The following is a 16,482-nucleotide window of genomic DNA, read 5'->3' as shown; positions in this document are numbered from 1 at the left end:
AGCTTGGGAAGTTCTTACCAACCCCATTCAACAAGTCAGAATCTTAATGGTTCAAGAGTTCTATGTCAATGCATGGATCACCAAGAACCATGATCAAAGTGTGAACCCGGACCCAAAGAATTGGCTTACTATGGTTCGGGGGAAATACTTGGATTTTAGTCCGGAAAATGTTAGGTTGGCATTCAACCTGCCTATGATGCAAGGAGATGAACATCCTTACACTAGAAGGGTCAACTTTGATCAAAGGTTGGACCAAGTCCTCACAGTCATATGTGAAGAGGGCGCCCAATGGAAGAGAGATTCAAGAGGAAAGCCGGTTCAATTGAGAAGGCATGACCACAAGCCCGTGGCTAGGGGATGGTTGGAGTTTATCCAACGCTCAATCATTCCCACTAGCAACCGGTCCGAAGTTACCATAGACCGGGCTATCATGATCCATAGCATCATGATTGGAGAAGAAATAGAGGTTCATGAGGTTATATCCCAAGAACTTTATAAGGTGGCGGACAAGTCCTCTACCTTGGCAAGGTTAGCCTTTCCTCATCTCATTTGTCACCTCTGTTATTCAGTTGGAGTTGACATAGAGGGAGACATCCCCATTGATGAGGACAAGCCTATCACTAAGAAGAGGATGGAGCACACAAGAGATCCCACTCATCATGAGATCCCTGAGATTCCTCAAGGGATGCACTTTCCTCCACAAAACTATTGGGAGCAACTAAACACCTCCCTAGGAGAATTGAGTTCCAACATGGGACAACTAAGGGTGGAGCACCAAGAACATTCCATCCTCCTCCATGAAATTAGAGAAGATCAAAGAATCATGAGAGAGGAGCAACAAAGACAAGGAAGAGACATTGAGGAGCTCAAGCACTCCATAGGATCTTCAAGAAGAAGAACAAGCCGCCATCACTAAGGTGGACCCGTTCTTTAATTTCCTTGTTCTTTATTTTTCTGTTTTTCGAATTTTAGTGCTTATGTTTATCTATGTTTGTGTCTTGTGATCATTAGTGTCTTAGTGTCTATGCCTTAAAGTTATGAATGTCCTATGAATCCATCACCTCTCTTAAATAAAAAATTGTGTGCTTACTTGAAAAAGAGAAGGATTGCATGAATTTTAAATTTTATAACAGTTTAATTATTTTGATGTGGTGGCAATACTTTTGTTCTCTGAATGTATGCTTAAACAGTGCATATGTCTTTTGAATTTGTGATTCATGATGTTGGCTCTTGAAAGAATGATGAAAAAGGAGAAATGTTACTGATGATCTGAAAAATCATTAAAATGATTCTTGAAGCAAGAAAAAGTAATGATTCAAAAAAAAAACGAAAAAAAAGAGAAAAAAAAAGGGAATAAAGTTGTGATCCAAGGCAAAAAAAGAGTGTGCTTAAGAACCCTGGACACCTCTAGTTGGGGACTCTAGCAAAGCTGAGTCACAATCTGAAAAGGTTCACCCAATTATGTGTCTGTGGCATGTATGTATCCGGTGGTAATACTGGAAGACAGAGTACTTTGGGCCACGGCCAAGACTCAATAAGTAGCTATGTTCAAGAATCATCATACTTAACTAGGAAAATCAATGACACTATCTGGATTCTGAGTTCCTAAAGAAGCCAATCATTCTGAATTTCAAAGGATAGAGTGAGATGCCAAAACTGTTCAGAGGCAAAAAGCTAAAAGCCCCGCTCATCTGATTAATACTGATCTTCATAGATGTTTTTGGAATTCATTGCATATTCTCTTCTTTTTATCTTATTTGATTTTCAGTTGCTTGAGGACAAGCAACAATTTAAGTTTGGTGTTGTGATGAGCGGATAATTTGTACGCTTTTTGGCATTGTTTTCAGTATGTTTTTAGTATGATCTAGTTAGTTTTTAGTATTTTTTATTAGTTTTTAGTTAAAATTCACTTTTCTGGACTTTACTATGAGTATGTGTGTTTTTCTGTGATTTCAGGTATTTTCTGGCTGAAATTGAGGGACCTGAGCAAAAATCTGATTCAGAGACTGAAAAGGATTGCAGATGCTGTTGGATTCTGACCTCCCTGCACTCGAAGTGGATTTTCTGGAGCTACAGAAGCCCAATTGGCGCTCTCTCAACGGTGTTGGAAAGTAGAAATCCTGGGCTTTCCATCAATATATGATAGTCCATACTTTACCCAAGATTTGATGGCCCAAACCGGCGTTCAAAGTCACCCTCAGAATTTCCAGCGTTAAACGCCGGAACTGGCACCAAAATGGGAGTTAAACGCCCAAACTGGCATAAAAGCTGGCGTTTAACTCCAAGAAGAGTCTCTACACGAAAATGCTTCATTGCTCAGCCCAAGCACACACCAAGTGGGCCCGGAAGTGGATTTTTATGTCATTTACTCATCTCTGTAAACCTTAGGCTACTAGTTCTCTATAAGTAGGACCTTTTACTATTGTATTTTCATCTTTTGATCATGTTTTTATGATTGAACCCTCTTTGGGAGGCTGGCCATTTGGTCATGCCTAGACCTTGTTCTTATGTATTTTCAACAGTGGAGTTTCTACACACCATAGATTAAGGTGGGGAGCTCTGCTGTACCTCGAGTATTAATGCAATTACTATTGTTCTTCTATTCAATTCCGCTTGTTCTTGTTCTAAGATATCACTTGTTCTTCAACTTGATGAATGTGATGATCCGTGACACTCATCATCATTCTCACCTATGAACGTGTGACTGACAACCACCTCCGTTCTACCTTCGATTGGGTGAATATCTCTTGGATTCCTGATACACGATGCATGGTTGATCGCCTGACAACCGAGTGCTCGCCTGACAAACGAGCCAGCCATTCCGTGAGATCAGAGTCTTCGTGGTATAGGCTAGAACTGATGGCAGCATTCAAGAGAATCTGGAAGGTCTAACCTTGTCTGTGGTATTCTGAGTAGGATTCAATGATTGAATGACTGTGACGTGCTTCAAACTCCTGAAGGCGGGGCGTTAGTGACAGACGCAAAAGAATCACTGTATTCTATTCCGGCCTGATCGAGAACCGACAGATGGATAGCCGTGCCGTGACAGGGTGCGTTGAACATTTCCACTGAGAGGATGGGAGGTAGCCACTGACAACGGTGAAACCCTTGCTTAAGCTTGCCATGGAAAGGAGTAAGAAGGATTGGATGAAGACAGTAGGAAAGCAGAGAGACAGAAGGGACACAGCATCTTCATGCGCTTATCTGAAATTCCCACCAATGAATTACATAAGTATCTCTATCTTTATCTTTATGTTTTATTCGTATATCACCATATCCATTTGAGTTTGCCTGACTAAGATTTACAAGGTGACCATAGCTTGCTTCATACCAACAATCTCCGTGGGATCGACCCTTACTCGCGTAAGGTTTATTACTTGGACGACCCAGTGCACTTGCTGGTTAGTTGTGCGAAGTTGTGTTTATGCCATGGTATTGAACACCACGTTTTTGGGGTTCATCACCGGGGATTATGAGAGTTGTGAAAAGTATTGTTCACAATTTTGCGCACCATATAGGCTAGAACTGATGGCGGCATTCAAGAGAATCCGGAAGGTCTAACCTTGTCTGTGGTATTCTGAGTAGGATTCAATGATTGAATGACTGTGACGTGCTTCAAACTCCTGAAGGCGGGGCGTTAGTGACAGACGCAAAAGAATCACTGGATTCTATTCCGGCCTGATTGAGAACCGACAGATGGATAGCCGTGCCGTGACAGGGTGCGTTGAACATTTCCACTGAGAGGATGGGAGGTAGCCACTGACAATGGTGAAACCCTTGCATAAGCTTGCCATGGAAAGGAGTACGAAGGATTGGATGAAGACAGTAGGAAAGCAGAGAGACGGAAGGGACACAGCGTCTTCATGCGCTTATCTGAAATTCCTACCAATGAATTACATAAGTATCTCTATCTTTATCTTTATGTTTCATTCGTATATCACACATATCCATTTGAGTTTGCCTGACTAAGATTTACAAGATGACCATAGCTTGCTTCATACCAACAATCTCCGTGGGATCGACCCTTACTCGCGTAAGGTTTATTACTTGGACGACCCAGTGCACTTGCTGGTTAGTTGTGCGAAGTTGTGTTTATGCCATGGTATTGAACACCAAGTTTTTGGGGTTCATTACCGGGGATTATGAGAGTTGTGAAAAGTATTGTTCACAATTTCGCGCACCAATACCCATCAGGCATAATTGAGGACATGATTGTCAAGGTTGAGCCATTCGCCTTCCCAACTGACTTTGTAGTGCTGGAAATGAAGGAGCACCAGAGTGCAACTCTCATCCTAGGAAGAGCCTTCCTAGCAACTGGACGAACTCTCATTGATGTACAAAAAGGGGAAGTGACCCTGAGAGTCAATGAGGATGAGTTCAAGTTGAATGCTGTCAAAGCTATGCAGCATCCAGACACATCAAATGACTGCATGAGCACTGATATTATTTACTCTTTAGTAGAAGAGATCAATATGACTGAGAGTCTCGAATCAGAGCTAGAGGATATCTTTAAAGATGTTCAGCCTGACCTGGAGGAACTAGAGGAAATAAAAGAACCTCTGAAAATTCCTCAGGAAGAGGGTAAGCCTCCTAAACCCGAGATCAAGCCATTACCACCATCCCTGAAGTATGTATTTCTGGGAGAAGGTGACACTCTTCCAGTGATTATAAGCTCTGCTTTAAACTCACAGGAAGAGGAGGCACTAATTCAAGTGCTAAGGACACATAAGACAGCTCTTGGGTGGTCCATAAGTGATATTAAGGGCATTAGCCCAGCAAGATGCATGCACAAGATTCTATTGGAAGATAATGCCAAGCCAGTGGTTTAACCACAGAGGCGGCTAAATCCAGCCATGAAGGAGGTGGTGCAGAAAGAGGTCACTAAATTACTAGAGGCTGGGATTATTTATCCTATTTCTGATAGCCCCTGGATGAGCCCTGTCCAAGTTGTCCCCAAAAGGGAGGCATGACAGTGGTTCATAATGAAAAGAATGAACTAGTTCCTACAAGAACAGTTACAGGGTGGCGCATGTGTATTGACTACAGAAGGCTCAATACAGCCACCACAAAGGATCATTTTCCTTTACCATTCATAGACCAAATGCTAGAAAGACTAGCGGGTCATGATTATTACTGCTTTTTGGACGGCTATTCAGGCTATAACCAAATTGCAGTAGATCCTCAGGACCAAGAGAAAACAGCATTTACATGTCCTTCTGGAGTATTTGCCTACAGAAGGATGTCTTTTGGTCTGTGCAATGCACCTACAACCTTCCAGAGGTGCATGCTCTCTATCTTCTCAGATATGGTAGAGAAATTTCTAGAAGTCTTCATGGATGACTTTTCAGTATTTAGAGACTCATTTAGCTCATGCCTTAACCATCTAGCACTTGTTTTGAAAAGATGCCAAGAGACCAACCTAGTTTTAAACTGGGAGAAATGTCATTTTATGGTGACTGAAGGAATTGTCCTTGGGCATAAAATTTCAAGCAAGGGAATAGAGGTGGATCAAGCAAAGATGGAGGTAATTGAAAAATTACCACCACCTGCCAATGTTAAGGCAATTAGAAGCTTTCTGGGACATGCAGGATTCTACAGGAGGTTTATAAAGGATTTTTCAAAAATTGCAAAACCTCTAAGCAACCTGCTAGCTGCTGACACACCATTTGTGTTTGACACACAGTGTCTGCAGGCATTTGAGACCCTGAAAGCCAAGCTGGTCACAGCACCAGTTATCTCTGCACCAGACTGGACATTACCATTCGAACTAATGTGTGATGCCAGTGACCATGTCATTGGTGCAGTGTTGGGACAGAGGCATAACAAGCTTCTGCACGTCATTTATTATGCTAGCCGTGTTCTAAATGACGCACAGAAGAATTACACAACCATAGAAAAAGAGTTACTTGCAGTGGTTTATGCCATTGACAAGTTTCGATCCTATTTAGTAGGGTCAAAAATGATTGTGTACACTGACCATGCTGCTCTTAAATACTTACTCACAAAGCAGGATTCAAAACCTAGGCTTATAAGGTGGGTGTTGCTTCTGCAAGAGTTTGATATAGAAATAAGAGACAGAAAAGGGACAGAGAACCAGGTAGCTGATCATTTGTGCCGAATAGAACCAGTGACAGCGGCGTCCCTCCCTTTTACTGAGATCTGAGACCTTTCCAGATGAGCAACTCTTTGCCATTTAGGAAGCTCCATGGTTTGCAGACATTGCAAACTATAAAGCTGTGAGGTTCACACCACAGGAGTACAGCAGAGTGCAAAGAAAAAAATTAATTTCAGATGCCAAGTACTACCTATGGGATGAGCCATATCTCTTTAAGAGATGTGCAGACGGAATAATCCGCAGATGTGTACCTAGAGAGGAAGCACAAAGAATCCTATGGCATTGCCATGGATCACAGTATGGGGGACATTTTGGAGGTGAGCGAACAGCCACTAAGGTCCTCCAATGTGGATTCTACTGGCCTACTCACTATAGGGATGCCCGAGAGTTTGTGTGTAACTGTGATAGTTGCCAAAGAGCTGGTAACTTGCCTCATGGTTACGCCATGCCTCAACAAGGGATCTTAGAGATTGAATTATTTGACGTATGGGGAATTGACTTCATGGGTCCCTTCCCACCATCATACTCAAACACTTATATTCTGGTGGCAGTAGACTATGTATCTAAATGGGTAGGAGCAATTGCCACACCCAATAATGATACCAAGACCATGCTAAAATTTCTCTAGAAACACATCTTCAGCAGGTTTGGTGTTCCCAGAGTACTAATCAGTGATGGGGGCACTCATTTCTACAATAAACAGCTGTACTCTGCTATGGTTCGATATGGAATTAGCCATAAAGTAGCAACTCCGTATCATCCACAGACAAATGGGCAAGCTAAAGTCTCTAATAGAGAGCTAAAAAGAATCCTGGAATGGACTGTTATTGCCCGTATAAAGGATTGGGCAAAGAGCTTGGATGATGCTCTGTGGACATACAGAACAGCATACAAGACTCCTATAGGAACATCTCCATACCAACTTGTGTTTGGGAAGGCCTGTCATCTGCCTGTGGAATTGGAACATAAAGCCTACTGGGCAACCAGATTCCTAAACATGGATGCTAAGTTAGCTGGTGAAAAAAGATTGCTCCAGCTAAATGAGCTAGAGGAGTTCAGACTCAGTGCCTTCGAAAATGCAAAAATCTATAAGGAAAAGGCAAAGAAATGGCATGATAAAAAGTTGTCATCCAGAGTCTTTAAACCAGGACAAAAAGTTCTGCTCTTCAACTCTAGGCTCAGACTATTCCCAGAAAAACTTAAATCCCGATGGAGGGGTCCGTATGTGATTACAGGAGTGTCACCATATGGATATGTTGAGCTTCAGGATATTGATTCTAATAAAAAGTTCATTGTTAATGGACAGAGGATCAAACATTATCTTGAAAGCAATTTTGAGCAAGAATGCTCAAAGCTGAGGCTTGAATGAATCTCAGTAAAAGGTCCAGCTAAAGACGATAAAGAAGCGCTTGCTGGGAGGCAACCCAGTCATTAGCAGGATATCTGTTTTACTTAATAAAAGTTTGATACATATTCTCAAAAGGTGATCATCAAAATTGAAGGAATTCACAGAGTTACAGAAGGATTCAATGCAAAAAGCAGAGAAAAGGAGCTTGCTGGCGAAAAAACACCAGTAAGGGGTACTCTGGGCGTTTAACACCAGTAAAGGTGCCATTTTGGTCGTTAAATGCCAGAATGGGCACCATTCTGGGCGTTTAACGTCAGGTGTGCAGCATCCTGGGCATTTAGCAAAACGCCCAGTGATGAAGGGGTTTCTGGCGTTTAACGCCAGCCAGGGTACTTGGCTGGGCGTTAAATGCCCATATTGGCCAACATTTGGGCGTTAAACGCCAGAATGGATACCATTCTGGGCGTTTAACGCCAGATGGGTGGGGGATAGAGATTTTGCTTTCCACTTCAAATTTTTTCAAACGTTCTTGTTTTGTTCCATAATTTTTTGCATAAACACATTTCAAACTTTCATCATTCACCTTCAAATGTTAAAAAATTAAAATCATTCTTCAAATCCTTTCCAAATTTTCTTCAAAAACTCAAATATCTCTCAATTTCTTTCCATATCTTCTCAAATCTCCTTCAAAATTTTTGAAATCTCTCCCCCCTCCCTTATAAATATAAGTTCGGCCATTCCCCTTTCCCCACCATTCGAATTTGCTCTCCTCCTCTCTCTCCTCTTTCTTTTCTTTTGCTTGAGGACAAGCAACCCTCTAAGTTTGGTGTGCTTTTCCGTGATCACTAAGCTAAGGCTCATCAAGATCATGGCTCCCAAAGAAAAACAAACCTATTTTAGAGGCAAGAAAGAGAATGCTCCAAAGGATCTTTGGAGTCAAGAGAGGTTCTTAACCAAAGAACATGCAGACCATTACCACAAAATAATGGGTCTAAGGTCAGTGATCCCGAAAGTTAAATTCAATCTGAAAGAAGATGAATATACGGAGATCCAAGAGCAAATTCGAAACAGAGGATAGGAAGTTCTAACCAACCCTGAGACAAAGGTTGGAAGAAACATGGTTCAGGAATTCTACTCAAATCTGTGGCTGACAGATAAGCAGAGAATGATTGGAACTGCTTTTCATACCTACAGAACCATGGTCAGAGGGAGAATTATTTACTTTCATCTGGACAAAATAAGAGAGGTATTCAAATTGCCTCAACTGCAGGATGATCTTGAATCCTTCAATAGGAGAATGGTGAGAGCAGAGGGGTTGGATCAAGTTCTAGAGGACATATGCCTCCCTGGAACTAAGTGGACAACCAATTCAAAAGGTGTCCCAAACCAACTCAAGAGGGGATATCTCAAACCAATTGCAAGAGGTTGGCTAGACTTCATTGGGCGTTCCATATTGCCCACTAGCAACCGTTCTGAGGACACTATCAAGAGAGCAGTAATGATTCATTGCATTATGCTGGGAAAAGAAGTAGAGGTTCATCATCTGATTGCTTGTGAGATTTACACAATTGCAAACAAGAATTCCACTGAAGCCAAACTGGCTTACCCAAGCTTAATCTCTTTGCTATGTAAAGATGCTGGGGTGAGGATGGGAGTAGATGAATTCATCCTAATTGAACATCCAATCACCAAGAAGTCAATGAAAGGACAAATGCAAGATAATTCTATCAAAAGGAGGGTGCAGGAGTTCCTCCCTAAACTCCCTGAAATTGACTACTGGACCCGCCTAGAAGCATCTGTTACCAAGCTGCAAGAAGCTATGGAACAAATTAAGGAAGAACAGCAGAATCAAAACTGCATGCTCTGCAAATTGCTGAAGGAACAAGAGAAGCAGGGGCGTGAGCTACAGGAGGTGAAGCGCCAGAAGCTCTCCCTTGAAGGGTCAAATACCCCACAAGTTGAGGGAGCATCCACTTCTCAAGATCAAGGTTGTTGAGTCCTAACTCTGTGATAACCTCTATCATTAGGAGTCTATTTTAGAGTCATTTAAATGTTTGTTTTCTTTTACTATTAGTTTTATCTTATGTTTATCTTCAAGTCTTGTTCTTAATTCATGATTAATAAAATTTAATGTCTATGCCTTAAAGCTATGAATGTCCTATGAATTCATCACCTCTCTTAAATGAAAAATTCTTTAATCACAAAAGAACAAGAAGTGCAGGATTTCGAATTCATCTCTGAAACTAGTTGAATTAGCTTGATGTGGTGACAATACTTTTTGTTTTTTGAATGAATGCTTGAACAGTGCATATGTCTTTTGAATTTTTGGATTAAAGAATGTTAAACTTGTTGGCTCTTGAAAGAATGATGGAAAAGGAGAAATGTTATTGAGGATCTGAAAAATCATCAAATTGATTCTTGAAGCAAGAAAAAAGCAGTGAATTCAAAAAAAAAAGAAAAAAAAGAGAGAGATAAAAAGTGATCCAAGACAAAAAGAGTGTGCTTAAGAACCCTGGACACCTCTAATTGGGGACTCTAGCAAAGCTGAGTCACAATCTAAAAAGGTTCACCCAGTTATGTGTCTGTGGCATGTATGTATCCGGTGGTAACACTAGAAGACAGAGTGCTTTAGGCCACAGCCAAGACTCATAAAGTAGCTATGTTCAAGAATCATCACATTTAACTAGGAGAATCAATAACACTATCTGAATTCTGAGTTCCTATAGATGCCAATCATTCTAATCTTCAAAGGATAAAGTGAGATGCCAAAACTGTTCAGAAGCAAAAATCTACTAGTCCCGCTCATCTAATTGGGGCTAAGTATCATTGATATTTTGGAGTCTATAGTATGTTATCTTCTTTTTATCCTAATTGATTTTCAGTTGCTTGGGGACAAGCAACAATTTAAGTTTTGTGTTGTGATGAGCGGATAATTTATACGCTTTTTGGCACTGTTTTTAGTATGTTTTTAGTACATTTTAGTTAGTTTTTAGTATGTTTTTATTAGTTTTTATTTAAAATTCACTTTTCAAGGCTTTACTATGAGTTTGTGTGTTTTTCTGTGATTTCAGGTAATTTCTGGCTGAAATTGAGGGACCTGAGCAAAAATCTGATTCAGAGGCTAAAAAAGGACTACAGATGCTGTTGGATTCTGACCTCCCTGCACTCAAAGTGGATTTTCTGGAGCTACAGAAGCCCAATTGGCGCGATATCATTTGCTTTGGAAAGTAGACATTCTGGGCTTTCCAGCAATGTATAATAGTCCATACTTTGCCCGAGATTTGATGGCCCAAACCCGCGTTGCAAATCAGCTTCAGAATTCCCAGCGTTTAACGCCGGAACTAGCACAAAAATTGGAGTTAAACGCCCAAACTGGCACAAAAATTGGAGTTAAACGCCCAAACTGGCACAAAAGCTGGCGTTTAACTCCAGGAAAAGTCTCTACACATGAAAGCTTCAATGCTCAGCCCAAGCACACACCAAGTGGACCCCGGAAGTGGATTTTTACGTCATTTTCTCATTTCTGTATACCCTAGGTTACTAGTTCACTATTAATAGGACCTTTTGACATTGTATCTTTACCTCATGACACATTACACGTTTCTTACTGTATCTTCTATGGCATTAGTCTCTAAACCCCATGGTTGGGGGTGAGGAGCTCTGCTGTGTCTTGATGGATTAATGCAATTACTACTGTTTTTCATTCAATCACACTTGCTTCTATTCTAAGATATCACTTGTTCCTCAACTTGATGAATGTGATGATCCGTGACACTCATCATCATTCTCACCTATGAACGTGTGCCTGACAACCACCTCCGTTCTACTTTAGATTGAGTGAATATCTCTTGGATTCCTTAATCAGAATCTTCATGGTATAAGCTAGAATTGATGGCGGCATTCAAGAGAATCCGGAAGGTCTAAACCTTGTCTGTGGTATTCTGAGTAGGATTCAAGGATTGAATGACTGTGACGAGCTTCAAACTCCTGAGAGTTGGGCGTTAGTGACAGACGCAAAAGAATCACTAGATTCTATTCCAACCTGATTGAGAACCGACAGATGATTAGCCGTGCTGTGACAGAGCGCATTGAACATTTTCACTGAGAGGATGGGAGGTAGCCATTGACAACAGTGAAACCCTACATACAGCTTGCCATGGTAGGAGCCTTGCATGCATGAAGAAGAAGACAGTAGGAAAGCAGAGATTCAGAAGATAGAGCATCTCCAAAACCTCAACCTGTTCTCCATTACTGCAAAATAAGTATCTATTTCATGTTCTTTTACATTTCACAATTAAACCTGAGAATTATTGATATCCTGACTAAGAGTTACAAGGTAACCATAGCTTGCTTCAAGCCGACAATCTCCGTGGGATCGACCCTTACTCATGTAAGGTATTACTTGGACGACCTAGTGCACTTGCTGGTTAGTTGTGCGGAATTGCAAAAGTGTGATTGCAATTTCGTGCACCAAGATTTTGGTGCCGTTGCTGGGGATTGTTCGAGTTTGAACAACTGACGGTTTATCTTGTTGCTTAGATTACGATTGTGTTATTTTTGTTAGTTTAGGGTCTTTGGGTTCGGGTTGACACTTTCATCAAGGTTCTTAGTGATCCATGCATTATCATAGAACTCTTGAACCATTAAGATTTTGACTTGTTGGATGGGGTTGGTGAGAGCTTCCCAACCTCTTCTACGAATCTCTTGTCGGATCTCTGGATATTCACTCTTTTTAAGCTTAAAGGGGACCTCGAGGATCACCTTTTTCTTGGCCACAACTTCATAGAGGTTGTCTTGATGGACCTTTGAGATGAATCTCTCCATCTTCCATGACTCGGAGGTGGAAGCAATTACCTTCCCTTTCCTCTTTCTAGAGGTTTCTCCGGTCTTAGGTGCTATTAATGATTATGAAAAACAAAAAGCAACGATTTTTCCCACACCAAACTTAAAAGGTTTGCTCGTCTTCGAGCAAAAGAAGAAAGAAAGGAGGAGAAGAAGAAGAAATGGAGGAGATGGAGGTGTAGGAGTGGTTCGGCCAAAGGGAGTTGGGAGTGTTTGTGATGTGTGAAAATGAAGGAGTGATGCGTGAGCATCTTTCCTATTTTTTCCTAGTGAATTTGCATGGATTTTGTTGGGTTTAATCAAGAATTAATTACATTTTAGCCACTATGGATGCTATTTTGAGTTTTGTGCAATACTATTTATTTTAGGTAGCATTTGGCTGGATTTGATGGAGTTTCTGCAGCACAAGAATCAAAGGAAATGGTTGCGAGGAACGACACGCACGCATGCCTGATGCCTACGCATGACTGACGCGTACGCGTGATTTGAAGATTTGCTCAGCGACGTGTACGCGTGACCGACGCGTCCGCGTGACTCGCAGAAAAGACCATCGACGCGTACGCGTGATGTGCGCCATGTGAAGAGAAAGCAGAAAATGCTAGGGGGTGATTTCTAGGCCCCATTTTAGCACCCAAGTTAGGTGTAGATCCAGTAAAGCCAAGTGGTCCCCACGTTACAAGACGCGGAGTAGTTAATTAATTCTGATTTAAATTCAAATTTGAATTTGAAAATAGGAAAAGATATTATCTTAATTTTAGATATTAGATTTTAAATTAATTAAGACTAGTTATAAAAAGGAGAGACTTCTCTTCCATTAGGAGGTTCCATAAGGGGATTCCATTAGGGAATTTTATACAAATTTACATTCCACATTCCATGAGCAACTAAACCTCCACTATTAAGGTTAGGAGCTCTGTCTATTTGTATGGATTGATTTTATTGCTTTCTCTATTTTAATTTATGCATGGATTTATAATTTAAGAATTGTTTTCGCTCTTTATTTTATGGAACTGAAGTATGACCCTTTTTCTATTTGTGTTCTTGTATGACTTGGAAAAGCTCTATACTTGAACAATAGCTTGAAAACAAACTCTCCTAAATTTTAATTATCTGAATTTAATAGGATACGTGACATATAATCCTTTTATTTCTTGGGTAATTAGAGTTTTTGTGGCATATAAACTAGAAATTGATTATCACCCTCTAATTGGAATTAATTAACCAAGGAATTGGCAGTTAATGAATTTTAGAGGAGACTATGAAGGTCTAAGGAATTAGGGTCTAGTCACAAACAGTTTGTCATAAATTAAATCCTACATAATTAAAATAGTTAGTAAGAAAAGTAAATCCGGAAAAAATAGATAACTCTGAAACCTTAACTGCTTTCTCAATATTTTATTCCCAACTTATTTATCTGCCTGTCTTTAATATTCCAAATTTACTGTTAATGCTTTTGAACTTCTAAACACTATTTTTTGTTTCTCTAACTAAGCCTATCAAACGCTATTGTTGCTTAATGCATCAATCCTCGTGGGATCGACCCTTACTCATGTAAGGTATTACTTAGTACAACCCGGTGCACTTGTCGGTTAGTTTGTGGGTTGTAAAATACCACACCAAAGAGTAAGGAGGGGTATTTATAGGGTAAGGGAAAGAGGGAATTCGTGTGATAGGGGTTGGGTTTGGGAAGGAAATGGTTTGAATTTGAGTGGGTGGGGGTAGGTGAGTTGTATAATGGGAAATATTGGATGGATGTGAGTGATGAAGAGATTATGGGGAAGAGGGTAGGATTTGATAGGTGAATGGTGTTTGGAGAAGAGTGTTATGGAAAGGTGTGAAGAGGAATGAGAGTGAGTTGGGGTAGGTAGGGATCCTGTGGGGTCCACAGATCCTGAGGTGTCAAGGATTTCTCATTTCTGCACCTTTTTGGCGTTTAAACGCCCTCTGTGTGGCATTTTTGGCATTAAATGCCAGGCTGATGCCCCTTTCTAGCGTTAAACACCAGTCTGGCTGCCAGTTCTGGCGTTTAAGGCCCAGAATACTGCCAGACTGGGAGTTAAACGCCCATTCTGCTACCCTTACTGGCGTTTAACGCCAGCCAGACACCAAACATCCTTTTCTGGCATTAAACGCCAGTCTGGCTATCATTTTTGGCGTTTAACGCTCAGAATACTGCCAGACTGGGCGCTAAACGCCCATTTTGCTATCCTAAACGCCAGTAAGCTCGTCCTCTAGGGGGTTCTATTTTTTATGCTGTTTTTTATTCCTGCTTTAATGCTGCAGCTATTTTTGTGACTCCACATGATCATCAACCTAAAGAAGACATATAATAACAATGGAAAATAAAATGAAAAAGTAATTAATATAGATAAATAAAATTGGGTTACCTTCCAAAGCGCTTCTTTAATGTCAATAGCTTGATAGGAAGCTCTTATAGAGCTTCATAGATGCTCAGAGCATGGTTGTGGCCTCCCAACACCAAACTTAGAAGTTGAGTGTGGGGGTTTTGTATGACTCTGTATTGAGAGAAGCTTTTCATGCTTCTTCTCCATGTTTACAAAAGAAGATCTTTGAGTCTTAAACACAAGGTAGTCCTCATTCAATTGAAGGACTAACTCTCCTCTGTCCACATCAATCACAGCCTTTGCTATGGCTAGGAAGGGTCTTCCAAGGATGATGGATTCATCCTCATCCTTCCCAGTGTCTAGGATTATGAAGTCAGCAGGGACGTAAAGGCCTTCAACCTTCACTAAGAATCCTCTACAAGTCCATAAACCTGTTTCATTGATTTATCTGCCATGTCTAGTGAGATTTTTGCAACTTGTATCTCAAAGATCCCTAGTTTCTCCATTACAGTGAGTGGTATGAGGTTGATACCTGACCCCAAGTCACATAGAGCATTCTCAAAGGTCATGGTGTCTATGGTGTAAGGTATTAAGAACTTTTCGGGATCTGATTTTTTTTTAGGTAATGCCTACTGAATCCAGGTATTCAGTTCATTAATGAGCAATGGAGGTTCATCCTCCCAAATCTCATTACCAAATAACTTGGCATTCAGCTTCATGATTGCTTCTAGATACTGAACAACTTGCTCTTCAACAGTGTCTTTGTCCTCTTAAGAGGAAGAATACTCATCAGAGCTCATGAATGGCAACAGTAAGTTCAGTGGAATCTCTATGGTCTCTGTGTGAACCTCAGATTCCTTTGGTTCCTCAATAGGGAACTCCTTATTGGTCAGTGGATGTCCCTTAATGTCTTCCTCATTGGGAATCATTGCCTTTTCACTTTCTCCATTTTCGGCCATTTTATTTATAGTTATGGCCTTGCATTCTCTTTTGGGATTCTCTTTTGTATTGCTTGGGAGAGTACTAGGAGGAGTTTCAATAACTCTTTTACTCAGCTGACCCACTTGTGCCTCCAAATTTTTTATGGAGGATCTTGTTTCATTCATGAAACTGAGAGTGGTCTTAGATAGATCAGAGACTATGTTTGCTAAGCTAGAGAGGCTCTGCTCAGAATTCTCTGTCTGTTGCTGAGAAGATGATGGAAAAGGCTTACTATTGCCAAACTTATTTCTCCCACCATTATTATTGTTGAAGTCTTGTTGAGGCTTCTATTGATCCTTCCATGAGAAATTTGGATGATTTCTCCATAAAGAATTATAGGTGTTTCCATAAGGTTCCCCCATATAATTCACCTCTTCCATTGCATGATTCTCAGGGTCATAAGCTTCTTCTTCTTAGGAGGCTTCTTTAGCACTGCCGGATGCAGCTTGTAATCCAGTCAGATTATGAGAAATCATATTGACTTGCTGAGTCAATATTTTGTTCTAAGCCAATATGGCATTCAGAGTATCAATCTCAAGAACTTCTTTCTTTTGAGTCATCCCATTATTCATAGGATTTCTTTCAGAAGTGTACATGAAATGGTTATTTGCAACCATCTCAATGAGTTTCTGGGCTTCTATAGGGATTTTCAGATGAAGAGATCCGCCAGTAGAATGACCCAATGACATCTTGGTAAATTCAGACAAACCATCATAGAATATACATATGATGCTTCATTCTGAAAGCATGTCAGAAGGACACCTTTTGGTTAATTTCTTGTATCTTTCCCAAGCTTCATAGAGGGATTCACCTTCCTTCTGTTTGAAGGTTTGGACTTCTACTCTAAGCTT

The 16,482-nt window shown here is 40.7% G+C and overlaps 1 non-coding gene across 1 annotated transcript; it reads left to right on the top strand.

The window, feature by feature from the left end:
- The first annotated feature begins 16,374 nt into the window (after nucleotides 1–16,374).
- LOC112765421 (small nucleolar RNA R71) lies at nucleotides 16,375–16,482 on the top strand. The gene has a single exon (XR_003183773.1). It is a non-coding gene; the product is annotated as a small nucleolar RNA R71 (small nucleolar RNA).

This window comes from Arachis hypogaea, chromosome 2, assembly GCF_003086295.3.
Source record: "Arachis hypogaea cultivar Tifrunner chromosome 2, arahy.Tifrunner.gnm2.J5K5, whole genome shotgun sequence".
Classification (NCBI taxonomy): Eukaryota; Viridiplantae; Streptophyta; class Magnoliopsida; order Fabales; family Fabaceae; genus Arachis; species Arachis hypogaea.
The sequence above is the reverse complement of the archived record's forward strand: the minus strand, read 5'-3'. Positions and strand labels throughout refer to the sequence as shown.